This window comes from Dermacentor silvarum, chromosome 1 (genome assembly GCF_013339745.2).
Source record: "Dermacentor silvarum isolate Dsil-2018 chromosome 1, BIME_Dsil_1.4, whole genome shotgun sequence".
In the NCBI taxonomy this organism is placed as follows: domain Eukaryota; kingdom Metazoa; phylum Arthropoda; class Arachnida; order Ixodida; family Ixodidae; genus Dermacentor; species Dermacentor silvarum.
This window is the reverse complement of record NC_051154.1, coordinates 373,912,192-373,939,502: the sequence shown is the minus strand read 5'-3', so window position 1 is coordinate 373,939,502 and position 27,311 is coordinate 373,912,192. Positions and strand designations below refer to the sequence as shown.

At 46.8% G+C, this 27,311-nt stretch overlaps 1 pseudogene; it reads right to left on the bottom strand.

The window, feature by feature from the left end:
• The window catches only part of LOC119454190 (uncharacterized), a 48,602-nt pseudogene extending 21,535 nt beyond the window's left edge, over positions 1 to 27,067 (bottom strand).
• Positions 27,068 to 27,311: the final 244 nt, after the last annotated feature.

Genomic DNA, 27,311 nt, shown 5'->3' with positions numbered 1-27,311 from the left:
GCGTCAGACATCCCAGAATACGTAGCATGCGAAGTTCGGTTTCGCAGAGTAAATATCACTATTGTCAGTATTTATCTACAGCCTTCTAAAAATATTTTATTTTCCATATTGACGGGCCTCTTTCAGAAATACGCAAAAGATGCAATATTTTGCGGAGATTTCAATGCACACCATGTCATGTGGGGAAGCGCCTACTGCGACCGTCGTGGAAGTGAGCTAGAAAAGGCAATTCAGAAGAATGGTCTGTGTTTGTTGAATGACGGCTCAGTGACCTTCTTACGGGGTTTTAATTACTCCAGCTGCCTCAACCTCCCGCTCTGATCAAACGATATTGCATGTGGAGCAACATGGAGAACAGATATTGAAACAATCGGTAGAGATCACTTTCCTATCCTAATAAAGCATCCTAGACTACGATTTTTGACTTACCGGCGCTCTGCAAAAATAACAAATTGGCAGGTATTTCGATACCACATTACAAGTCAAGCTGATGCTGTCAGTGATACAGACAGTCTATTATCACTTATAGAAGAGAAATTAAATCTTTGTTCAAAATTTGTTAAGATTCCTGATGGTTACGCTGGTGTAGACTCTGAATACGAGGCTCAGAGCTATACGCCGCAGAGCTGAGAGAAAATATCGACGCACAGGCCTTCTTGAAGATTACCGAGAATGCCAAAATGTGTATGATCGTATGGGTCGGTAGCTGGAGCGACTAGGTACAAAGCGCTGGCAGGGATTCTGCACTTCACTCACTCCCTTTACACATGAATCAAAATTATGGAATGTTCTGCGCTCTTTAAGTGGACTAGTAACGCACCAAAAGCCATTCAGGGCTCTAGCTTTAGTCCAGAAAGTACCGGAAACAACTGTTGCAAACGAGTTTTGTCAGCTTATTACACGCCCAAGTGCAGCAGTAAACACATCTGAATACAGTAATTCTGTCGAAGAAGTCAAACCATCAATCAATTTCTCTATTAGAGGCGATCATCATGACCTAGATCAACCGTTTTCACTAGAAGAATTAAATAACGCACTTGTATCGTGCCGCCAGAGGACAGCAGCTGGACCTGGCCCGGGGTCACATATGCTGCCCTGAAAAACCTGGGTCATGTAGCCACAAATACTTTATTAAAATTACTGAATGATGCGTGGATATCAGAATGTCTTCCTCCTTCTTGGAAAATTGCGCGAGTGGTTCCGGTACTAAAACTGGGTAAAACTCCTTTATCGTTAGATAAAGGAGTTTGGCAAAACACCACCACATAGTGGCATAGTGGCATAGTGGCAAATGGCAAAAACACCACCGCATAGTGTTCCAATGGATCCCGGGACACTGTGGGCTCAATGGTAATGAGATGGCCGATGCTGAAGCAAAGCGCGCCCTCAGCAATGGCCTGCGAACTGTAGTGCCGTTCCCCAGACCAGACATCACATGCCTCCTGTCGATATTAATGAGGAGTGCGACGAAAACATACTGGGCCCAGTCAGACGCTCGTCACGTTCGCCTTAAAAGGCTGGATCCCAATATGCAATTTCATGTTCTGCGTGGAATTCCACGCCCTCATACATTGCCTGATACACAGACTGCGATTAGGCGTCGCTTTCACGCGCAAATATTTGCACATCATTGGACGGACAGACTCTCCGGAATGTTCAGTGTGTGGTGTTATAGAGACTATAGACCATGAGCTCGTCGTGTGCCCTGAATATGTGCGCGAAAGACTCACACAGGCAGCCACCTTGAGGCATTTATATTATAGACTACTGTCGGAGGACCTCTTGCTAGGCGCAGGGCCACAGAATTGGCAGACAATAGAAGCAATGCGTGCTTTTTCACGTTTCTTAGGCCCCACGGGCCTGGACTCACGCTTGTGGTAACATTTATGCAATGATTACTCAACATTATCGAATGCAAAGGCGTGAGTACCCACCGCCTCACCCCAAGCTCAATCGGGCCCAGTCCGTTCAATGGCGGCAGCTACAAACACGAACATACACGAACCCTGTAATCATGAACCATATATACCCCGAATTATATACAACCAATCTATGCCAGTATTGTAACACCAGAGCCACACTAGATCACATCCTATGGGCATGTCCAGCATTAATCAGCAATACTGGGGTCTCGGCCTCCAATGAGGGCCTTCGGGCGCGTTGGGGGACTGCGCTGCTCAGTTCAGGCCTGGACAAGCAACTGTGGGCTGCCCAGCAGGCCGACGAAGCTGCCGGGAGACACGGTCTCTCCGCTGGCTCCTAGGTGGGAACCCAGCCCAGCAATCTGCCGGAAATAAATAAAGTTCTCTCTCTGTGTCCTTTCACTTAGTTCCTCCCATTATCATCCCCCATCGTGACCTTCTTTCTTCCCCTCTTACGTAGAGTAGCAGGCCAGATGCTCCATATTCCGGCCGACCTCTCTACATTTTCAAACCAATAAACTATTTATTCTTCTTCTTTCCGCCCTGTAAGCCTGACAAGTTGCGTTTGTAAACTAATGGAAAAGATGATTGATGCTAGGCTTCAATGGTGGACAGAATGCACCAACGCACTGCCCGAAAATATGACGGGCTTCCGCAGGCGCCGGTGTACGATGGATGCTATTTTAGATCTTGTTACATAAGCAGATCATGAGAGGAGGTGTGGAAGAATCACCATTGCAGTGTTTCTAGCCATAAAGCGTGCATTTGACGCCGCCAGCCACACAGAGATGGATTGCGGAATTCTTAAGAGACAGGAAAATCTATATTGAAACTGCTGATGGCAAAAGCACAGAGCATAAAGTGAATCAAGGCGTTCCACAAGGTAGTGTACTCAGTTCATTTTTATTTAACTCTGTTATGGCTGAATTACCCCATATCTTGCCTGCTACCTTGAATTATTCACTATATGCAGACGACTTGTGCATATGGGCATCTGACACGAGTACTCAAGCCGTTCAGCAAAAGTTACAAGCTGGCCTAACAGTGATTAATGGTTTTTTTGATATCATTATTTCACTTGAGAAAACTGCTGTACTTCCTTTTACAAGAAAATGCCTCAAGAGATTCCAGCTCGTGCTAGACTCTCAGCGTTTGCAACTTGTGCGACAACACAAGTTCTTGGGTATTATTATAGACAGACGGCTATCATGGGCTCCCTAAATAAAAGCATTAGAGGAGATAGTCAACTCCCTAATCAACATTTTCGTCGATTTGTTGGAGTGAGATGGGGTAGTTCAACCTCTTCTTTATCACGCATTCACTCGGCGATCATTAGACAAAGAATAGCATACTCTGCCCCTGTACTACATGGAATATCCCGTAATCTAGAGGAAACAATTCAAAGATTAATGGCCAGAAGTCTTCGCAAATGTCTTGGCGTTCCCCGTGCATCTGCCAGTGCTTTGGTAATTGCTGAGTCCCGCCAACCAACTTTTCATGCACTAAGATTTACGGAAACTTGTCGTCAGTTTTTTCGTTTGGCAACACAACACGCTAATCATCCACTATGCCATGACCTTCAAGGTAGAACCGCTGCACGCATACATGATGAAATACGGCGGTGCAAAAACTTACTACCTGCTTACGAATACTAGCCTGCATGCGCAACTGATCCCCCATGGCGACTTGCAATTCCAAAAATAGTCACTTCAATTCCTGGAGTAGGTCGTAAATGTGATATGCCCGTAGTTGCGATAAAGCAATTAACTTTATCACATCTTTACACTAACTACGTAGATCGCATTCACGTATATACCGATGGATCATGCTGGAAACAAAGCTCTACATCAGCGTTTTATATACCTGCATACCAAGAGAAAAGATCTTATAAGCTTTGCCAATTTACAACGTAAACAACGGCAGAACTTTACGCAATACTTTCTGATTTACGTTACATATGTCAGCATTCAGGATCTCTTCGCTAGGTAGTTCTGAGTGATTCGCGAACCTCATTGCTCAGCCTAAATTAAATCAGCTTAAGAAAAACAAACGGCACATTGGCATACGAAATACGGAAGGCATACGCTGTAGCGAAAGATCTACAACACGACATAACTTTCCAGTGGATTCCAAGTCACTGTGAAATCATAGGAAATGTAACGGCTGATCAAATGGCAAATGCAGCTCATCAAAAGAATGAATTACCACTAGTTCCTCTAGCAACGAGTAATGCGCGTTGTATATTGAACAAACTATGCGGTAAATTGTCCAAGGAAACTTGGTTCATAAACGATGCGCAGAACTCTCAATTATATAATATTGATCCTGGAATAGAATTCAATATTCCGTTTAAAATTAACCGATCGGTTGAAACAACAGCACATAGGCTTCGGCTAGGCACTGCCTATACTAAAAGCTTCCTGTATAGGATAAGAAAAACTAATAGTGCTACATGCTCATGTGGAGAGGCTGAAGAAGACATAGAACACCTTCTTCTACACTGTAAAAAACATGATGCTCCCCGTAAGAAGCTTTCAGCAAAACTACATGGCTTGGATAGACGACCACTATCGATAGGAAAAATTTTGGGTCCATGGCCGACCGAAAAACTACAAAACATCGCTGCGCGCACCTCAGTACAATTTTTGGAGGAATCAAAAATATCACAAGAATACTAAGTCAGATATTAGTTATTCCTGGCATTGTTATTATTAACAGGCACTCTTGATTACATGTTTATTTTGTCTTCGTGTTCATGTGGCATTTGTATCTGCGCACAAGACTGGTGTATTTAGAGCACGGCATTCAAGAGGGACCTAATTCGCAAGTGCCCAACATCTTCGTTGTGAACTTGGTTTTGAGAACATTTATGCTTTGTGAACTCGTGTGTTGTGTGTGAACACTTCCGCTTTGTGAGTATTTATGTTACGTGAACTCTTCTGTAGCGCGAACATTTATTTATATTTCAGTTAAGACTTAGTACGTGAATGTTCGTACATGTAGTTATTATTCCAGTTTTGTCATTTTTTGACAACATTCTGAGGACAACTATCATGCAAGTGAAGAGGAGTAGCCGGTGCCACATATAGGCACCAACCTCTCCTTAAATACATTTAATAAAAAAGGACAATGGCAATAATCCAACAGTGCTAGAGCAAGGCCCAGAGTCCGTGTTGGCAAAGCGGTGATGATATATGCTTAGCAACTTTTTCTGAACCCGATCTATAATGTCACTGTTGGATCTAGAAATGACGTTCCAGACGACTGACGCGTATTCGAGTTGAGGAAGACAGATTGTCGTGTACAACTTACGGAACGGTGTAGGAGAATTGAATTCTCTCGACAGTCTGCAAACAGAGCCAAGAGTACGCATGCCCCTCATTGCAACGCGATTAGTGTGAGCTGAAAAGTGTAAGGTTGTATCAAAAAGTACACCGAGGTCATTGATCTCACGGACCTTACACAATGGCACAGAATCCACTGAATAATAAAAAGAAATGCTTGCTGTTTTGCGGGTGAAAGTCCTGACTTTGGTCATGCACCATTATCTGTGCACCATTTAGAAAAAGAAAGCAAGTCAGGCTGCAGGATGCGACAGTCATCAACCATGTCAATTGCCTTAGAAATCTTTATGTCATCGGCATACAGAAGGAATGAAGAATGCTGAATGCGGGAAAGAACGTCATTATTAAAAATTTTAAAAAAGGAGTGGTCCTAACACTGATCCTTGAGGAACGCCGCTGGTTACCATGTATATACGAAGGAGACTTTTGGCCATTGACGTTAACAAAACATGATCTATCAATTAGATAACTCCGCAAGAGATTTACAATTGACGAGTCAACACCAAAGTGTGTAAGCTTGATGAGAAGCAGTGAGTGGCTTACCACATCAAAAGCTTTACTGAGGTCGCAATATATGGTTTCTACTTGCCCCCTTTGAAGTACCGGTGCGGAGATCTGTGTCATGAAGCTTGCGAGATTTATGATAGTGGAGCGGCCGGTGAGGAATCCATGCTGATTCGGAATCAATGTGTTCTTCACAATACAGGACAATACGTTGTGAAGAGCAAGCTCCAAAACCTTAGACGTGGCACAGAGAAGAGAAAGCGGGCGATAATTTGCGACATCGGTCTTACGGCCAGACTTAAATACAGGAAAAACACGAGCAGTTTTACAGGTGCGAGGGAAACTGGAAGTATTCAGAGAGCTATCAAATATAGATGTATATATATATATATATATATATATATATATATATGTGTGTGTGTGTGTGTGTGTGTGTGTGTGTGTGTGTGTGTGTGTGTGTGTGTGTGTGTGTGTGTGTGTGTGTGTGTGTGTGTGTGTGTGTGTGTCAGTACTGGGGCAAATATACCGCCGTATGCTTTTAAAATTGCGGTAGGGATGCCATCAGGGCCGCAGGATAGGGAAGGCTTCAAGCACTGAAGGCATTCGCTGATCAGTTTTTCATCAAACAACACAGGACTAGGTGTAGGAGCCGTTGTGTGCTGCTGACTGACACCAGCGTAGAAACCTGAAGGTTTATATAAGGAAGAGAAATGGGCAGCAAAACAATCCGAGACTGCTTGAACTTCTACTCCACTAGAGTCAAGCAGGCGAAAACACTCTCTGCGATTACTTGTACGCTTGCGGATATACTTCCAAATTCCGCCGTCTGGTCGGAGGCGCTCTTCTCCAAGAATATAATATATGAGTCATGATCTCGCTTATGGAGGCGCGTTTGCAGAGAGTTCGAAAAAAGCTGAATTCTTCTTTCCACTCATTAGGTACAGAACTTCTGAATTTACGGTGCGCACGATCTTTATGCTTTAGGGTAGTTATAAGTTCAGATGAGAACCAGTGGGGATATTTAGAGCTGCTAGGACTGTAGTGAGGAATGTATTTGCGCATACCGCCCAAAACAAGCTCCGTAAACTGATATATTTGGTCATCAACATTGGTTTTATCTGTGACCAGGGACCAATCTCTGGTGGACAAGAAATAATACAAGCCAACATAAAAACCCCGCTTGAAAGCAAAGCGCGAAGATTCATTAATGCCAGTGGAGAAGCTCTGCCTCAAGGCTGATACAGAGGCAGTTATCTTTAGTGAGGGGTGGAACTTATCGGGACGGACAAGGGAAATGTCAGAACGGAAGACATCTATAGCTTGAGCATTCGAGAGGCAAAGGTCTAAAACGTTGCCACAGGAATTTGCGATCAAGTTGTGCTGCTGAAGAGAACAGAAGGACAGAAATTTTAACAACAGGCTGCATTTGTTCTCTATGTAATGATTATAATGAGAATATGTAAGCGTGTTTCAATCAATTCCTGGTGTGTTAAAATCACCAAGAAGGATTACACTGTGCTTGCGATGGGAGGATAAGACACTTTCAATAGAAGAAATGACCTCATCAAACAAGACAGGAAAAAATATTCGGTGGAACGTAGAAGGTTCTGATTAACAATTTTTCACAGCGCGCTAGGCTGACTTCAAACCAAATCGATCCCTGTTCACTTTCTATGTCGTTGCGCCTTACACATGTCAGTGAGCTGTCAACGGCAATAAGTACGCCACCACCTTTTTGTTTAACTCCACTGAAGTCCCGGTCACTGCGAAAGACGTTAAAATGTGGCGGGGGACGACGACGAAGTGTCCTTTGACACAGTGCTGTTCTTTCTAGCTCCGGTTCATTTCCGTGCAAATCTAAGTGCATCCGCTGGTCTTCGCTCCGTGCTCGGTCATGATGGACGTGGACAACCCTGCACGTCTGCCGGCGACGGCGGCGTCAGCGGCGGCCGCCTCCAGGAAGCGGGTCGGTCAACAGAGCGACAGCGACAGCGAGGACACCCAAGTCTACTCTCTCAGCAGTGACGACCCTTCCGATGACGCCTTCCAACTTATCCAGAGCCGCAAAGCGAAGAGAAGGAACACTAGGACGTCTTCATCGTCAAGTACAGAAACAGTAAGACAGACGCAATGGCCGGACGCCAATACCATCATATTTGTGCCCGTGCATCCTACCGCTAACATGAAGCTACTCAACAGACAATCTGCATCGATGTTACTGGAAGCCTTGGTGCCCAATGAAATATCGGACATTCGAGTGAACACCCGAAAAAATCTACTAGCGGTCGATGTCCAGCACGCGGGTGCTTTGACCACTCTACGCAGCGTAACCGACCTTGATGGCATTCAGGTGCGCTCCTACATCCCTCTGGGATCTGATATAGTCATTGGCGTTATTTACGACGTCGACGTGGCCATCCTTCACCACGAATTGCCAATTCTGGTCAAGCCAGCTAATGACGAGGTCATTGTTGATGTTATTCGGATAGGCAATTCACGCTGCGTGAAGGTTTCATTCAAGGGTAACCATCTGCCCTCGCATGTTAAGGTGGGACACTTCAGACATGCTGTGCGGCCTTTCATACCGAAGCCTCTTCAATGCCGCAAATGCATGAAACTGGGGCACGTGAGCAGTGTCTGTGAAAACCAGGTAACATGCCCCCGCTGCGCGGAGCCCCACGATGCAGATAAATGTGGCGCCACTGTAATGAAGTGTTCGAACTGCAGCGGGTCACATGAGGCTTCATCGAAGGATTGCCCACGTATTAAAAAGGAAATGACCATCTTGAAAGAAATGGTCAGAGATCATTCAACTCATCGAGAAGCCGCCGCTAAGATCAGGAGGCGACGTTCCCGTCGCCGACGTTCTTCAAAGAAGGCTGTTGCCTCTACGGCGCGCTTGGCACTTCCTATGACATCACCTCCTCCTCTGCCGCCCAGACCACACAATGCGGAAAGGACCACGAAGGACAAGGCCACTGAGAAGACGACATCTGCCGAATCTTGGCCGGCCGTACCAAAACGACAGCAAGCACCAACAGGATCGCGGCAAACTTCTGAAGGACAACCCTCGGCGTCTACTGTCGGTGATTTGTCCGACCAGGACAGGCAAGTGACTGTACTGCTGCAGTCGCTAATTAATACAATCCGCATAATCCTGAACAAGCTACAAACACCTGAAGCTCGAAGTGCTCTGCAAATACTGGATGCACTAAATCCAGTGCTTGCTAGCATCGTCTAAGCACCATGGCTCGACCGATAGTCGCCTTCCACACTGAAGTGAAGATGCGTCGATCTTCCAGTGGAATGCCAGAGGTCTCAGGACCCGCATAGCAGACTTTCGCCAATTAGTCTTTACAAATCGCTTCCCCATACTGGTCATATGCGAACCAAATACATCGACTCCACTCAGACTGTCTGGTTACGAACCTTTCACCTCGTCCACATGCGGAGCATGCAGCAAAGTAATCGTCTACATCCGCACGGATCTTACGTATGTCGCTCACGCGGTATAGCCACATGACGACAACCAATATGTCTGCCTGCATGTAAAAAAAAGAAGACTGTATCATTTACAGTTATTGGAGCCTACATATGCCCAGCGGGTCACTTTGATGACAAAAGGCTCAAGAAAATATTGCAAATGACCAATGGCCCCTGGGTTATCACAGGTGACTTTAACGCGCATCACCAGCTATGGGGAATCACTAAAATTGATTCCAGAGGCAGGAGTCTTGCCTCCTTTGCTGCCGACCATGATATATGCTGTGCGAATGATGGCAGCCCTACATTTCTGCGATGCACGACCTATAGTAGCTGCTTAGACTTGACTTTGGTGTCACGCGGCTTCGCCTCGAGCGTCCAATGGTTTACTGACATAGAGACACATGGAAGCGACCATATTCCAACATACATCAAGATTAGTGGAGTTGGGCAATGCTCCTCTACAGTCTTGCGTACAGTTGAGTGGTCAAGGTTTAAGGACCATATGGATGACGCATGTCGGGAAGGCCTTTCACACAATATAGAAGACGAAATCGCGGACTCAATGAAAGCATTCAGGTGCTCGCTCACAAGGTCAGCAAGGAGAACACACTTCGACACAGAACTGGAGAGGCTGCGTGCGCAACGCCGACAGGCGGAAAGAAGGTATCGGCGCACGAAATCTGTTCTAGACCTGAGGGCTTCACGACGCATACAAAAGAAAGTTCGGCGTCGTATAGATAAATTGGAAGACAAGCGATGGAAATCTTTCTGTCAGACGCTTGATCCCCGAAGATCGCTCTCACACATATGGAGAACGGTTAGAGGTCTTCACTCATGCCCGCATCAAAGGAAGCCCTTTGCTGCTCTGGCCCTCTACCAACACCACTCACAGTTTGAAGTGGCTGAAGAGTTAGTTCTGTGTGCGGGTTGCTGGATCCGTTATCATCCCCACTGACGCGGCACTGAATGGCGTCCCTGAGGCACGTGTACCAGAAATGAACGTGCCATTTTCACCTGAAGAGCTCGACGCTGCGTTAGCCACCTGCAGGCGTTCTTCGTCACCAGGACTAGATGGCATCACGTACGCTGCCCTATGCCACCTTGGACATGACGCACGTAGTGAGCTGCTCAACTACTACAATGAGTCTTGGCGAAACGGCGTTGTTCCTAAACAATGGAAATCGAGCCGCTTGATCCCCATTCTGAAACCTGGAAAGTCTCCGCTTGATTTATCATCATATCGTCCGATTGCGCTTTCGAGCTGCGTCGGCAAAGTGATGGAAAGAATGATTCTTGCTCGCTTGGAATGGTACCTCGAGCGATTCAACATCTATCCGGATGCCATGGCTGGCTTTCGTCGAGGTCGCTCGTCCATCGACAATGTTATTGACCTCATTACCTGGGTCCAAGAACATAAAATCCTCAAGCGCCTACCAGTAGCACTTTTTCTCGATGTCAAAGGAGCATACGACAACGTCGCCCATGAGGCCATACTGAACTCACTTGAGGCTGTGGGAGTTGGTGGCCGGATGTATCAATGGATTCGGGACTATTTGACCAAGAGGTGCTTTTTCTTACACACTGAAGACGGCCCAACTTCGGAACATTACATCTGCCGTGGTGTGCCGCAGGGTGGAGTGCTGAGCCCTATATTGTTCAAAATCGTCTTGGTAGGACTTGTGGAGTATTTACCGCGGACAGTTCATGTCTCCATATACACCGACTACATTTGCATCTGGACCTCTGCAGTGACTCGGCTTCAGGTGCGGGCCAGGCTTCAGCGGGCGGCAACCATGACGGCGTCTTATCTACGAGAACAAGGCCTCAATGTGTCTACAGAAAAGTGCGCATTGGTTGGCTTTACGCGCAAACAAATGTCACTGCATCCCGTTTCAATCAACGGTCAAGCTGTGTCCTATGTTAAGACGCATCGCTTTCTGGGTGTCATCATCGACCGAAACCTCTCGTGGACCCCTCACTGCGTCTACCTAAAGAAGAAGTTATTTGCTATTGCTCAGGCATTTAAATTGCTCTGCGGGAAAAACTGGGGTGCACCAGTCCATTCTATGCTGCAGCTGTACAGGGTACTGTTCCTGGGTCTCCTTTGTTACAGTCTGCCAGTTTTGTCAAATACCTGCAAGACGAACATTCGCACTCTGGAGAGCATACAAGGTCAAGTCTTACGCACGTGTTTAGGGCTGCCTCGGTGCACTCAACAACAGCAACAATAGCCATCGCGAGAGACCATACGATCCAGACACACGTAGCTGCCGACTCCCTCAGAGCACACATTCGTCATCTGTCAAGGATCCCCGACCATCACTTAGCTTCCCTGACAGCGGAGAGACCTCAAGCGACCTTTTAAAAAGTGATTAGCGCCCATCAAGAGTGTATACCGTCATCTTTTACACCGGCGTCGCAGCCTTCATCTCCCCTGTGGTGCCTGAGACAGCCTCGAGTGAATTTTACTATTCCCGGAATCACCAAGAAGGCCAATCATCCATCGCTGGCTCTGAAGCAACTGACGCTCCTATTTATGCACCATACATATCATGACTACATACATATATATACCGACGGTTCGACCTCATCTACCAGCTCAACTGCCGCATTCGTCGTTCCAGCCAAGCAAGTTGCAGCCAAATTCAAATTGTCACATATGACTACATCTACGTCGGCAGAACTTGCAGCCCTCCATGCAGCTGTGACCTATGTCACTGAAGAGCCGGCTCAGAAATGGGTCATATTCTGTGACTCTAAGGCAGCCCTTCACAGTATCAAGTCAGCCTTACATCACAGAACTTACGAGCAGATGATATCCGACATCAGGGAAGTACATCACCATGCTCTGGAAACAGGGCACAGGGCACAATATAGTCTTCCAGTGGATTCCTGCTCACTGTGGCATCATCGGCAACGACATTGCTGACAGGGCTGCCCGATCCGCCCACGAAGACACCCAGACGCGTACAATACCTTTGGCGAGGACGGACACTGCCAGGGAACTTCGTCTGCTTGCACGCAAAACGTCACAAGCTTTATGGAATTCAAGTGCCTTCAATTGCCGATTGTATAAGTTGGACCCCTTGCTTCGTCTACAACTGCCATCTAGCCTTTCCCGCGGCGAAGCAACCTTGCTGTACCGCTTGTGGCTGGGAGTGGCGTTCACGAACGCTTACTCACATCGTATGCGAATGGCCAAGAGCCGGATGTGCGACTACTGTATGTGCGAGGAAACCATCGAGAACCTATTGTGTACTTGTCCTCGCTACGACCTACAACGCCTCTCTCTCAGGACAACTTTAAACCGGCTGGACTCGAGACCATTCTCTGAGTCAAAGATACTGGGACCGTGGCTACACCCGTCACTGGCACAAAAAGCGTTGCGTGCATTAGTACAGTATTTGAAGTGGACCGGTTTAAGAGACCGCCTATAGTGTCCCTGTACATCGTCCCACGTGTACTCAGTGCTCATTCTCTCCCTATTTTTCTCTTTCTATTTCCCCTTTCCCTTACCGCTAGTGCAGGGTAGCAAACCGGATGCTCTTCTAGTTGACCTCCCTGCATTTCCTCTCCTTGCTCTCTCTCTCTATATATAATGTGGCGGGAAAAAATCTGAGGAGGAAAATTTCACTGCAGAGCCAAGTTTCGGAAATAACAAAAATAGGAAAGGAAGACGAAATGACATTGGCGAAAAATTCATGTGCCTTGGTGCGAAGTCCACGAACGTTTTGGTAGAAAATGTCCAGATTAAACACCACTTTGACCGTTTGGGGTCTTCTCGGAAGCATGAAGCATGCCGTCGTGTAACACCCCACAGAACGGCTTGAACAGGCATCCCATTGGCCACAAATACTGGTCGTTCAGGCGTTCAGAGCTTCATCGTCGACGGCTTCATCAGCGCAGACGAGAAACGAGGCATATGAATTATGCCTCGTCTAATTCAGGCGTTTGCAAGCAATCGGCGGTGCTCCGACGTTTGTGAGGTGAGCAGTCATATCCGTAGACGTGGTATTATGAAAAATCCTGGACACAAAAATGGCTTTCGGTCGGGGGGCGCGTTTCGCTACAGATATTGCTTTGCTCTCCCCAGCTCCAAAAGAGGTAGGACGACTTTCACTACGAGTTGCCTTGGAGAGATGGTCGACGGCGGCGGCACTCGGCGAAGCAGTCTGGACGATCGCAGCATATGTTTTCTTGGAATAATAATAATAATAATAATAATAATAATAATAATAATAATAATAATAATAATAATAGTAGTAGTAGTAGTAGTAGTAGTAGTAGTAGTAGTAGTAGTAGTGGTGGTGGCGGTGGTGGTGGTGGTGGTGGTGGTGGTGGTGGTGGTGGTGGTGGTGGTGGTGGTCGTGGTGGTGGTGTGGTGGCGGCGGCGGCGGCGGTGGTGGTGGTGGTAGTAGTGTTTGAAACAAAACAGATAAACGCTTTTTTTAGCAGTGCGCCATTTGTATTTCATTTTTGGTTATAGCCAATTTCGTTCGGCCAAGCATGATGCTCTCAAGTAAACACGCCTGAAAGCAACGTCCTGGGAATATCCTGCTGTGGATGTTGCTTGTTTCTGGGATATTACATGTATAGTTCGCGATAAGTGCAACAGTAGATGAGGTTAAAATTCATCGTGGTGCTGTGGACGTACTGAGTACGTCCCATAAAAAGCTAGGACGTTCAGATCTTTCTGGGATATCCACGGTATGTTTTGTGTTGTCTGGGAAGGCACCCCTGTATCGCCCTCTTCTTAAGTATCTTAATGAAAGCAGGACGAGAGCGACGCAAGATCCAGGCCAAGCGAGGGAAAACGATGGCTCAGGTACGTGGACGCCCAGGAAACACACAGGCGCGCCTGCGTGCAGACGTGTCTGGTTCGTTCAGAGGAACTGAGTTTGGTCGGCGAGTTGAAAATTGCGAGCGAGCCCGGTTCGCTGAGCAATGCTGCAATGTTCGCTCAGCGAGGCACCGCTGTACATCCCGACAGGGACATGCACCCTTACGCATCAATGGGGCAGTGACCTGTTTTTCTGGTGAATCTAGGACACCCGGGGTAGAGCAAGAAAATTTCTTAACAGCCAATACAAAGCACGTGCACTCTTTCTCGGTAACGCTGTATACGCGTCTTCGTTACTAGTCTGCTCACGACTTGCATTATGGATGGGGCACTGCTCTTACTCTCTACGGGCACAGAGCAACGTCAATGCCTTGATCGCTATCGAGCAAGGCACTGAACTGATCTACGGACTCCTTTGTGTAGGGTGGCTGACTGGGCTATTTGATATAATCGATACAGTGCTCGTCCCGTCTCATTTTCGTCCCCGTATTGCTTTGGCGCTTTCAGTTTTTGCGTCCAAGAAGACCACTTCTTCCCGCACATTCTTCCATTTTGGAGTTTTAAACGTCAAGCGTGCTTCACGTATATGCGATTCAGCGCTTTATCGCTCAGCTCAAATCAACGTGTCCCAGCTGTCCAATCGTGACATCCATTGACTCTCTGCTGGCCCGTAGTCAACGAATCACCTAGTGATTCCTGCGGCCTTTTCAAACTTCCCCGAAACCCAAATCCGTATTCCATCCCGAGTGGGTTATCGAAGAGCCAGCTGAAGGGCTCCGTATGCTGATTCGTACTATAGGTTAATCCGCGATCTCGAGGTGTCCGCTGGGATGACCACATGCTGACATACTCGCAAGTCCCTCTGCGACCAGTAAACATCCCGTCCAATAGTAGCACTGCAATATGCGGTCTTTAGTTTTATTTGCACCTACTTAAGTGCCCGGACCACTAACTTCCATGTGACAAGCTCAACAAATCCGTACTATTGGCCTCGTGCGCTACTGATGGCGGCGCTGCGAACGACGCTCCCGTGACGTCAGAGGGGAGACTCGCCTTTGTCGCCTGCTACTCTCCGGATATAATAGCTTCATCTTCGTGCGTTTGCTCGCGCTGTGACTGCGTGCTAGCGTAGCACGGCGCTTTTCAATTAGCATCTGTATTTTTTTTCTAGCGGTAGGCTTATTATTGTCGGCACTATGAGGACAACCAACCTTGTATGTTAGATGTATCTTCCATATAAAGGCCCGATGTGATCGCCCAGTGGCTTTGGTGTTGCGCTGCTTAGCTCGAGGTCGCTGATTCGGCCTCTTCCGTGGCGGCCGCATTTAAATGGGGGCGCATTGCAAACACGCTCGTTTGTACTTAGATTTAGGTGCACGGGTAAAGAACCCCAGGTGGTCAAAATTAATATCGAGTCCTACACTACGTGCCTGATAATCATGTGATGGGCTTGGCGCGTAAAATATCGGAATTAATTTCTTGCATATGTATTTTTATTTTTCATATAACCCCATCTCTCGCGGGCAGGGACACGATCTCGTGACGCAGTCATAAAACAACGCACCGAGGCAGTGTGAATCGTCACAGCTTTGAAAATGCACGATCGCAGGGCTCATGCGCAAAATTTTGCGTTGGCAATTAAAGCGGCATTGTAGTGGACTGAGAATTTCACATTTCGCTTGTAATTCCAATAACTTGGTGTTCCAAATGTAAAACTTTTTCTTACAGCACAAGTCATGTTATTTTAATGAGTAGCGATTTGCCTAGAACATTAGTGGGCCCCACGCGCTGTCGTTCCCAATTTTCAAGCATGCTTTAAACTATTTTCTTGAAAATAAACCTCATTACCACTTTCCATTGCAGAAAAAAATTGTTTAAGTTAGCATAATACTATTTCTGTTTAACGCGCTTTCCGAATACCGGAAGCCACTCGGAAAACATTATTTTATCAGCGTAGTAATATAACCATTCTGTTAAAAAATTCAGAAATGTTTGTAAACATTTTGCCTGTATACGTCTGCCCCCCCCCCTCTCCCCTCCTTTTTTTTGTGTGTTTAGAGCTCCAGCAACTTATGCTTATAGCTCCCAGCAAACCTATAAACTTGCCAATTTTCTTGTTTTAGTGTTGAATAGTTATGACCCGCTTACAACAGCGACATATATTGGAAACGGTGATCCAAGAAAAAGTTGGCGCCTGTTTTTGTTATGGGATAGCACTAATTATCATCGCTGGATGAATCTAGCCTGGGGAATGTGCACGCTACCCACGGTAGGAGCAAGGAAGCAAAGGGTTACGCTGAGACGACTATAGCATGCACGGGACAGCTGTGTCACGGTGGAAGTAATTCATTTCAATTAAAGATTATGCGAAGGTCAGTACTGCAGCACAAGACTACGTAATTTTGTTTTGCTCACTGATTTTAACCGCCCTTGTATCAGATGTTCCAGACCACCTTTTGCTGCAATGCCGCATTATCGGCATTATTCGCATTATCGACAGTGCGTGCATTATCGTACCGTAGTGACCACTTAGTTTCTTGAGAGTGACATCAAACTTCTTTCATGATATGCTTTACGCGTTGGGCCGCAACAAAATCGGAATGTCTGTGGCAGACGGAGTAGGCAACCGAACACGCAGCACGCGCTGAACAGACAAACACGCTATAACAGCGCAGGCCCCGTGGCTGAAAGCCAAATCTCACAGTTCATTGTCAAGAAAGGGCCGACAAATCGCTGTGAGTGCGCCATGAAAACAGAACAGCAATGGCGAGAAGCCAACGCCGTACACGCACGTATACACACTGATGACTAGCAGACAACGCCAGGATCGATCGATCAATCCAAACTGAGCGTGGTGACGACTACTCGGCTAGATTTCGCAGGGAATAGTGTCCTGGAACATTCCATACATACTAGTCAAAAAACCTGCGGACTCGCTTTTCAAAAACTCTAGCGGAACAGAACGGTCGACAGCTTCAAGCTGCCGTCAAGTAGTGAGCGCGCGCGCGCCTCGACAGCCAACGTTTATAAAACCTGCTTTTATAAGTTCTATAAGAAGAAGCTCTATAAACGTTGTCGGCAGCGGAGTCCCCCATTGACGCCACACGCGAGAGAGCGCCACTCGTACATCTCTGGGCGAATAGGACTAAGGCACGGTCATCTGAAGAAGATTCACATCCCTGTGGTCTAGATAACTTCTATTGTGTACACCACCTTCCTGCTGAAAGCTTAAAATTTTATATGCAATGCCATCGCTTACATTGTTGAGGATGTTTTGTAAGCCAGGGCCATTTATTTGTTCGGCTATCAGCTAGGGCGAAACTGATTGCCTCTAGCAGCCTCTTTAGGCCTTCTGACAGATGTCCGACAAACAATTCGCTCCAGAGTTTTGGTTTTCCCTCTTCGGCCGTTTTCCCCCACGTGCTCTGTGCCTGCGTGGCTCCAAGGTCATTTCACTTCAACGCAGAGCAGTTGCTGATACCAGTGCGCTGCACCTCCTATTCCTTTCTGCCGTTCGAAAACGTCTGTGCAATTGTAGCCTTTGCAACAAGCTCATGCGTTTTCGATCTACGCAATGCCTGCGCACTTGCATTGCCAAACAAGGGCCCCTTTTCGCGCAGAAGCCTTATCTGACCTATATGAGAAGAGGCACGAGTACTCAGAGTACACGACGCTGTTGCTTCTGTCTCAGGCAGAAGCAACAGTTTTGTTAAGAACATGCATTTTTTATTGACAAACACACACTATTAGCTTTCACGGCTTGTTCGATCCACGCGCACTCGCCCGTCAACATCTCGCATTGTGCGTAACCGGGATAGACTGCATCCTATATATATATATATATATATATATATATATATATATTGCCGTCCGTCTGGCAACCCGCATCAACGACAGCTGCGTTCGAGGCGGCCGGCGCGCAGTATAAAAAGCACCCAACAAGCCTACACTTCGAGCACGACATCGCACCAGACAAGATGCCTTCATGCTGCTTCATGTTTCAGGTTAGTTACCTAAACAACGCGGCTTGTGTTAAGAGTAGCGACTATTGTCTTCTCGCGGTGTCATGCCCACATGCTCTTGAAGACATACTGAAGCGAACGCATGTTTTTTCCGCTGGCTTTTGTTCTTGTTTGTGTGACCTTTTGCTCTTGCTTGCTGGTGATGTCGAGTCAAACCCAGGTCCCATGTCAAAAAGCGAGGCTGACGTTTTTGCCGTGGCGCTAGAAACCATCCGAAAGCTTGAGGACGCACAAGGTTCTTTACTAGAAGAGCTAAAGAGCGTCAAAGAAAAGCAGGAAACCTATGAAAACACTGTTCCAATACTTAATACTAAAGTGGCGACCTTGGAAGCAGCTGTTGCTTCGCGTAACACAGCAGAGGAAGACAAAAATGATGAAACTATATGCGTCTTGGATCAACTGACGGCTATTGCGTCAAGATGTGAGGATGTAGAAAATAGGATGCGGCGCTCGAATCTTCTATTTTTTGGCATAGAAGATGAGTCAGGTGAAGACTGGGCAATGTCCGAACAAAAAATAGGTAAATTCTGCTCGGAAGAATTGCAGATGACCGCTAACAGCGTTCAATTTGAGCGCGTTCACCGTTTAGGAAAATATAGCCCAGAAAAGTGAAGGCCAATAATTGCCAAGTTGACCTATTTCAAGGACAAAGCACTCATACTGTCATCGGGGCCTAAACTTAAGGGAACAAATTTTGCGATACGCGAAGATTTCTCGCCTGCAACTCGCAAAGCGAGGGCAAAATTGATAAATTTCGCAAAATCGCAGAAAAAGAAGTTTAAGTTGTCAGTTGACAAACTGCGCATGGACTCAAGAACCTATATTTACAATGTGACGACTGATACTGTCATGCAGTTCAATCAATAGCTCATGCGCAGTGAACGTGCGCACATCTTAAAACAGCCGAAACCAGTCATCATGTCTTCCCGCTTGTCAATATCATTCACTAATATTCAAAGTATATTATCTAAGTGTGCTGAAGCCTCGTCTTTCCTCGAAGACAGTGATTCCGATATCATCGCTGTCACTGAAACGTGGCTACACATAGACATTCGTGATTGCGAAGTTCTTTCAGGCTCCAGCTCATTTAACATATACAGGCGCAACCGCATTCATAGACGAGGGGGAGGCGTTCTGCTTGGCATTAAGAAATCGCTAACATCATTTGCTATTAATACAGATTATGATCTGGAAATAATATAGACGGCCTGCATTACATCTTCCACCAAACTATTGATAGGTAACTGTTACCGAGCACCGAACTCCGATCACTCCTTCTCAGACAAGCTGCGTGAAAGCATTGCGAGAGCACTTGAGCTCTTCCACGCAGATGTCACTTATTTGTTCGGTGACTTCAATTTTCCGCAGATTTACTGGACACTGCTATCATCCCCATGTACTGTTTCATCAGGCCTCATTGATCTGACTTTACATTTTAACCTATTTCAAGTAGTTACCCAACCTACCCGCGGTCCCAATATACTAGACCTCATCTTTACAACAGCTCCTGATACAGTCAGTAGCATAACTTACTTAGATGGACTGAGCGACCATAAATTACTTCAAATCACCATTAACATTCCGCTTCCTTTCATTGGTGTAACGAGAAAACAGATTCGCGACTATAACCGAGCTAATTACGATTGCATTAATGCCGAACTGCAAGCCTTTTATGATAACATCTTGTTGCCCCATTTTCATAACAGGTCTGTTGAAAGTAACTGGGTTCTTTTTAGAGACAAGCTCACAGAATTAGTATCCAAGCACGTTCCACTTATCATAATATCTAACGATAAAACTAACCCTTCGTTCACGAGAAAACACCAGCATATGAGAAAAAAGAAAAGGCGACTGTACGATGCCGCGAAGCGTGAGTGTACGCCAGATGCATGGGTTAACTATAAAAACTACCTGAAATCATACTGTTCTGCCCTTTGTGAAGCCAAAGATAAGTATTTTTCAGGAGACTTTCCCGCACTACTGAAAAATAATCCTAGTAAATTCTGGAAAACGATAGGTCAACGTAGCCTGGGAAACGATATTTCGATACATAATGCTTACAACACCCCATATTCGGATGCTGACATTCCCATTGCATTAAACACGTTTTTTGCATCTGTTTTTACCAAAGAAGATAATTCTAGCATCCCCTACGTCAATGATTTTGATTACCACTACATGGCACCTGTCGACATTACACTTAATGGCATTGTGCACCTGATCAATAACCTTAAGGTGTCTTCGTCCTCCGGTGTCGACGAAATAAATTCAAAAATACTAAAAAATACCACTTCAATTTCCAGCGTCATCTTACTTAACATCTACAAACAGTCATTATCAACAAGCGAACTGCCCACTGATTGGAAAATAGGAAAGGTAGTACCCGTTTTCAAAAGTGGTAATAAACATTCGCACGAAAATTATCGCCCAAATTATCGCTCATTTGCTTCAAGATGCTCGAACACATTATCGCATCGCATATCTACGATCACCTAGAATCAAATCATTTCTTCTTCACGAATCACCATGGATTCTAAAAGGCTTCTCCTATGAGTCACAGTTATTTGAATTCACTACTGACCTTCATTACTACATGAACGATAACTTACAAATAGATTGCATCTTCCTAGACTTTTCTAAAGCATTCGATCGCGTAGCACATTGCCGACTAATATCTAAACTTTCTGCGCTTCAATTAGATTCGCTAACCTTGTCATGGGTCCATAACTTTCTTTCTAACCACCAGCAGTTCACCGCTGTCAATAATTAGTTCTCTCCTCCTTCCGATGTTACATACGGGGTGCCACAAGGTAGCGTCCTTGGTCCTTTACTATTCTTAATCTACATTACTGACCTGCCAAATAACATATCATCTTGTAGGCGTATATTTGCTGACGACTGCATTGTTTACCGTTCCATAAAAAGTGCTGATGATCACCAATCCCTCCAAAGTGACCTGGATCGCATTAATAACTGGTGTAAAACATGGCTAATGATTCTTAACATTTCAAAATGTAAAATTATCTCATTTACCTGTAAATCAGTTCGTTCGCTCTTTCCTTACAACATCAATAGCAACACATTGGCTAGAACCACATGGTATCTAGGCGTTCACCTAACACAAAATCTTTCCTGGGTCGACCATATAACTACGATTTTTTTGCTAATGCTTCTAGATCATTGGGGTATCTTCGTCGTAACGTACAATCCACTACTCCTCACGTACGTAAACAGGCCTACCAACATTTGTCCGACCCCAGTTAGAGTACGCATCATCCATTTGGTAACATCATCAAAAATATTTAACACAGAAGTTAGAAGCTATTCAGAACAGGGCTTGTCGTTTTATCACGCGGAATTATAACATCTTGTCCAGTGTAACCCAGCTAAAAGCTCGAACTTTCACTCCATCCATTAGCATTACGTCGTGACATTGCGCTTTTGTCTCTCTTTCATAAATATGTCACTGCCACTCGATCACCGCTAGCACAATTACAACGTTCCTCTCACTTATAGCACAGATTACACAATGACTTCAGCTACGCCCGTGTCTACGGCACCACTAATGATTTTAACTACTCGTCACTCCCGCGTGCCATACGACTGTGGAATGATCTTCCAAACAGTATCGCCCTTTAGCGTAATCACGATAAATTTCGCGAGCATCTCATCAACCGTTTCACTGATAATGCTTAGCTGGTCCATTTGCACGCATGATTCATGCATCCCCCTTTTTTTCAATGTGATGCAGCTGTATTAAGTTCTGTGTATTATCCCAACTAGTACCGGTAAACTGCGTCTGTTTCACTACTCTTCATTCGATCTGTCCAACACGCTGTTGAATTTTTTTATGTGTTTCAAACTTCCATATTTATGTGACATACATATGACTAGTTTTGTACTTGGGCATTTTTTTTTGCTGTTGTTCATGTTGTTCTGCATTGTTCTTACTGGCTTTGATGTTAACCCAATTTGTTATTACTTTGTTCTTACTTTGTATCGCCCCCCCCCTTACACAATGCCTCTGCGAGGCCTGTAAGGTACTTGTAAATATATATATATATATATATATATATATATATATATATGCAACAAAAAATGAGCAAAGACATAAAATACTAATTGTACAATGTTAGCTAGGGCGCCTGGCGTAGCGCCTGGCCAGGCGCCCTAGAAACGCCTGGCCTTTATTGCACCCAATAGGTGACGTCCACTGGTAATCGCGCCTATAGTATTGCTCGAGTCCGAAACACTGCAAAGCTTTCTGGTGGTCATAAAATGCCTTTTATTCTTTGCACCATTTTTCCTTGCTCGACATTAGCTTGTAGGCGAACTCTTGTGTACAACTCGTTCCCCGATACATCGCACGGAATGCTTCCGTTGATAGCCTGTATTTCTTTAGAAAAGTGTAGAGATCACCTTATTGTAGCCATCCCCCTCCTCACTAGTAATGCTGGTGATTTCGTCCACCGCCTCGCCAAGTAACACTGTGAGCAGGCGCTGTGCAGGACTTTGATGTGGGCAAGTTAGTCCGTAGCTAACTTTGCAGAACGCAGCGCGAAAAGACAGGGACCGAGAACCAGGGCTGGGAAAAGAAATTTCGCAATTGTATCATGATACGATACAAGATACTCGAGCAACAAGTATTTGAGATACAGATACAAGATATCACCGCAATTATTGTACCCGATACGATATTTTTCATTTGTATTTTAAGATACTTCCATACATTCGGAAATTTCTTATATAGGTCTATATATAATGTAGCAGCTAACACGTATGCACGAAAATGTTTGCTTGAAAATTTCTAAATTCCGACCGACCTTGATTCGTTTGACTGAAATGTCTGTGAGTATCAGATTTTTGTTCGCCCTTTTTGCTCAGAGTATAATGTTTTCATTTCGAAACAATTTAATTGGGTTGCTCTAGCTGCTTAACATGAAAGCTCATCCAGCTTCCAGGCATGGATGGATGGATGCTAGGAGCGTCTCCTTTGGCACGGGGCCATGGGTTACGTCACCAAGCAACGACATACTCGTCAAATCCACGTTTACACTGGGCAAGCAAAGCGCCGAGGCCGCCAGCGTCCATGAGAATTTCAGTTGGGGCGAGGGGATCGAAATGTCGCAGGATTGAAGGTGACGTAAGAATGCGTCAGAGTTTGCTGACTGCATCGGCGCATGCTGGTGACCACGCTGAAACGTCGCGGCTGCTGCGGAGACGGTAAGTCAAAGTCACCATAATTGATGCGAAGTGTCAGATGAAACGTCGAAAATATGAGCAAAGGCCGAGGAATGTATACGAAGGTCTTTCATTGTCGACGGTTTAGGAAACTCGGCAAAAACGCGAAGTTTCGTGGGATCCGTAAGGACACCATCTCGGGAGACGACATGATCCAGAATAAGCAGCTTTCGTGCGCCAAAACAGCACTTCTTTAAATTTAGCTTTAGGCCAGGGGAGCTGAGGCAAGTGAGGAAAGTTTCGAGGTGTTGTATATCCGTCGCAAAATCCTTGTGAAAAGATCACAATATTGTCCGGGTAGCAGAGGCACCTCTGCCCCTTCAGGGCGCGAAGGAAGGTGTTGATCATGCGTTCAAAAGTGACAGGCGCGTTGCAGAGACCAAATGGCCTCACATGGAATGCATATAAGCCCTAAGATGTAACGAATGCTGTTTTAGAGCGGTCAGGTTCACCCATCGGGACCTGCAGTAGCCGGAGCGCAGATCTAACGAAGAGAACAATGCTCTTCCTTGCAAGCAGTCGAGGGCGTCGTCTATACGAGGCAAGGGATAGACGACCTTACGCGTGATCTTGTTCAGCCGGCGGTTGTCAACGCAGAACCCAATTAAGCCGTCCTTTTTCTTTACCAGAACAATCGTTGAGGCTCATGGGCTGCTCGAGAGGTGTATGATGCCGCATTGAAGCATTTGATGAACTTGTTCTGTGATGATGCGGCACTCAGTGGATAACACACGATATGAGCGCTGACGCAAAGGAGCGTGGAGACCAGTGTGGATATGGTGAGCGACGGTTGAAATACAGTCCAAGTGATCGAAGCTGGCGTGGATGCGTTCATACAAGGAGATGATCTGGGTGCGTTCCTGCTGCGTAAGGTGAGCGTCGATGCATCGAGAAAGGGCCTCGGTAAAGGAAGGTCGAGAAGGTAGAGCGGAACCTTAAATGGCGGCCATTCGCAGATAAATCGTGTGGTCGGGAAATTCGTATGCAGAGACGGGATCAAGTGACTGCCAAGCCACTCGCCGTACAGTAAAGTGGAGGGACATGAAAACGGAGTGGAAACATACATGACACTAGTAGTATCTTGAAATGTGGTGAAAGGAACCGAAAGGAACTAGAAAGCTCTTGCGACGGAGAGGGGCTTTAGAAGGAGCAAAAACAACATATGAGTCAGCAGAGACATCACAGGAAAGCGGCACCAGAGCGGATGAGAAAGAAGGATCGAATCACGGTATCGGCGGCAACAAACACTTTGGCAGGTAGAGGCGGCGAGTCGACCAAAACAGTCACAAAATGGCTTGAACTCGACTTCAGCGCGGGTATAGAGTTGTTGACGACATGGTGAGTGCAGAGGAAGTCCCAGCCAAGTATAACGTCGTAGGAGCATTCCGGCGGGACAACAAACTGGGCTGTACAGTGGTCATCCTCAATAACGACCTGCGCTGTGCACGCCCCGAGAGGTCAGATTCGTTGTGCACGCGCAGTGCTGAAGACTAAGTCAGGAATGGGCGTCGTAACGTTTCTCAATTTAGGACAAAGTTGTTCACTCATAACCGACACTGCGGCTCTTGTGTCTACAAGAGCTAGGACGGGTACACCTTCGACAGAGACGGCAACATTACCGGGAGGGATTAGGTCATGAAAAGTTAGCATACGGCTCAGTTATTGCCCCCGGAACTGTGGCTCCTAGTTTCCCTCTGGGACAGGTTGAGCCTTTCGCAGCATTGGCGAAATGAAACGGCGACGTAGGGAAGGTGACCGGCGGGTACTGAAGTTTCGGTATGTCGAAGAGAAGGAGTTCACAGGTGGGTCAGACCAAGCATTATGTGGCGTCGGTGAAAAATCATAGGGTTTGGGTACACGTCGTTACGTGACAGAAAGCCATCCCGGTGGTAAAACCGCGCTACGTGGCCAGGTAAACCGCATGAGAAGCATATAAGGCGGTTGTCTGCAGTGCGCCACGGATTTTGAAAACGTGATACCAGTCGGAAGAATGCACGGGCAGCCGAGTGCACCGGTTGAGGGGACGCAAGAAAGCTGCGTGCGAGCACGCAGGAGTTTGCGATGGGCGAAGGACGAGGAGTGACCACTGCTTCGACGTAAATGAGCGGAGCAGTTACCGGTTGCGAAGGTGCTGCGGGTAGCACCTGGGAAACCTTCCCTTGAACGACGCGTTGGATCGAGGAAGGTAGCCTTAATGGGGCAGGATCAAGAGTACAAGGCAGAAGTTACAGCTGGCGCGCCACCTCCTCGCGCACAAACCGCTTTATCTCGCGATGTAATGAAGAGTGATCCCCCGCAAGACCAGCAGGTGTTAATGTCGAAATTGTTTCGTCGGATGAGCAGGTGCGGCGAGTGGGCTCGCGTTGCCTCCACAGCTCGCCATAGGTTTGGCATAGTTGGATTACATCGGCTCCGTTTGCGGGCTCTTGAGGACAAGCATCTGGAATGCATCGTTAGTGATACCTTTCAAAATGTGTTTGACCTTGTCAGCCTCGATCATGGATGGGTTGACACGCTTACAAAGGTCGACCACATCTTCAATATAGCTGGTGTAGGTTTCTCCACGTTGCTAAGGTCGTCCTCACAAACGCTGTTTGGTACGCAACTTGCGAACCGCTGGACGGCCGAAGAGCGCGAATCCCCTTTTGAAGGCTGACAAGGTGGTAAGATCAGTCTCGTGGTTACGAAACCAGAGACTGGCGACGTGCAGTAAAAAAATGTAGGCAGCTTGCACTAGTGGTGCAAGGCTGGAGTAAACAGCGGATCTGGTGATCGACCTAGCTTCTTCCCTGTTTTACTAGGCTTGGCTAAGTTTTGCTAGGAAATGCTAAGTGCTGCTAGGCACGGTATTTCGAATCGACTCGCCGTCGACGCGCAGATTCTCGTTTGGCCGCGCGACACGCTTCAAGATGAGCGGCTTCTTCTTCGGGTGACCGGATCTTCTTTGGTCGCGTCATGTCAAGGCTACATGTACTCGCCACAGAGCCAACGAGAGTTCTGCCACCGTCGCGGCGGCTCCGAGCTTTATCTCCCCAGTGACGTCACGGCCAAGCTGTGCTTCCACACTTGCCGGGGCGTGGCTGGTCGAAACCTGCCGAGCCGCCGCCAGAGGCGCCTGCTGCAGTCACGAACACCGCGCGCGTTCGGCGCGAACGGGGAACGGGGAAACGCGCACAGCGTCAGCAGCACCTCTGCGCGTTGCCTCTCGGCGTCGGCAGCAGCTTTGCGCATTGCCTTCTCGATGCTGCTACAATTTATTTATCTCTCCTTTCTCTCTCTCTCTCTCATTTTCTCTTTCTCTCTCCCGAGCATAGCGCGCGCCGCGCGCGTGATGTCCTTCCTTCTCCTTAACGTCCCATGTCAAGGCAACATGTGCACGGCACGGAGAGGAGGCGAAGTACACGTCGCTCCGCGAGGTGGTTGCTAGGCAACGCAGGTGACGTCATCGCTCAGCGAGGTTTTGTTCGCGACAGACGGACTGGGCGGTCGGCTTAAACAGCTCTGCTGTTAATAAAAGATGACATTGTTGAGCTTCTTTGTGTCGTCCCAGTTGTTGTGCTTGCTTACCCAGTCGTATGACACAAGCCAATCTTCGACGTCCTGGTCGCCGGTACCACCGAATAAAATGGGGTCGCGTTGCTGAAGGGTGCCGAAACAGACCGCAGTCGGAGGCTGGGAAACGGCCTGCTGCCCTTCGTCCACGGCCATGATAGAAGCTGGAGGCAAGGTACGGGTACGGCTGCGGAGTTCCAGGGCTTGATCGATGCAGCAACCTCCACCAAATATAATGGAGCATTTGTTATAAGCGCTCTTTACTGCTAAACACAGACCCAGCAAGTTAACCAGCAATGGCGGAACCAGCGCAAAGCTTGCACTGCCGAACTTTTTCTGCGTGAGCAGAAAAACTCTGCTTCTGCGAGTAGTGCCGGTCTTCTTCAGTACAATAATTTTC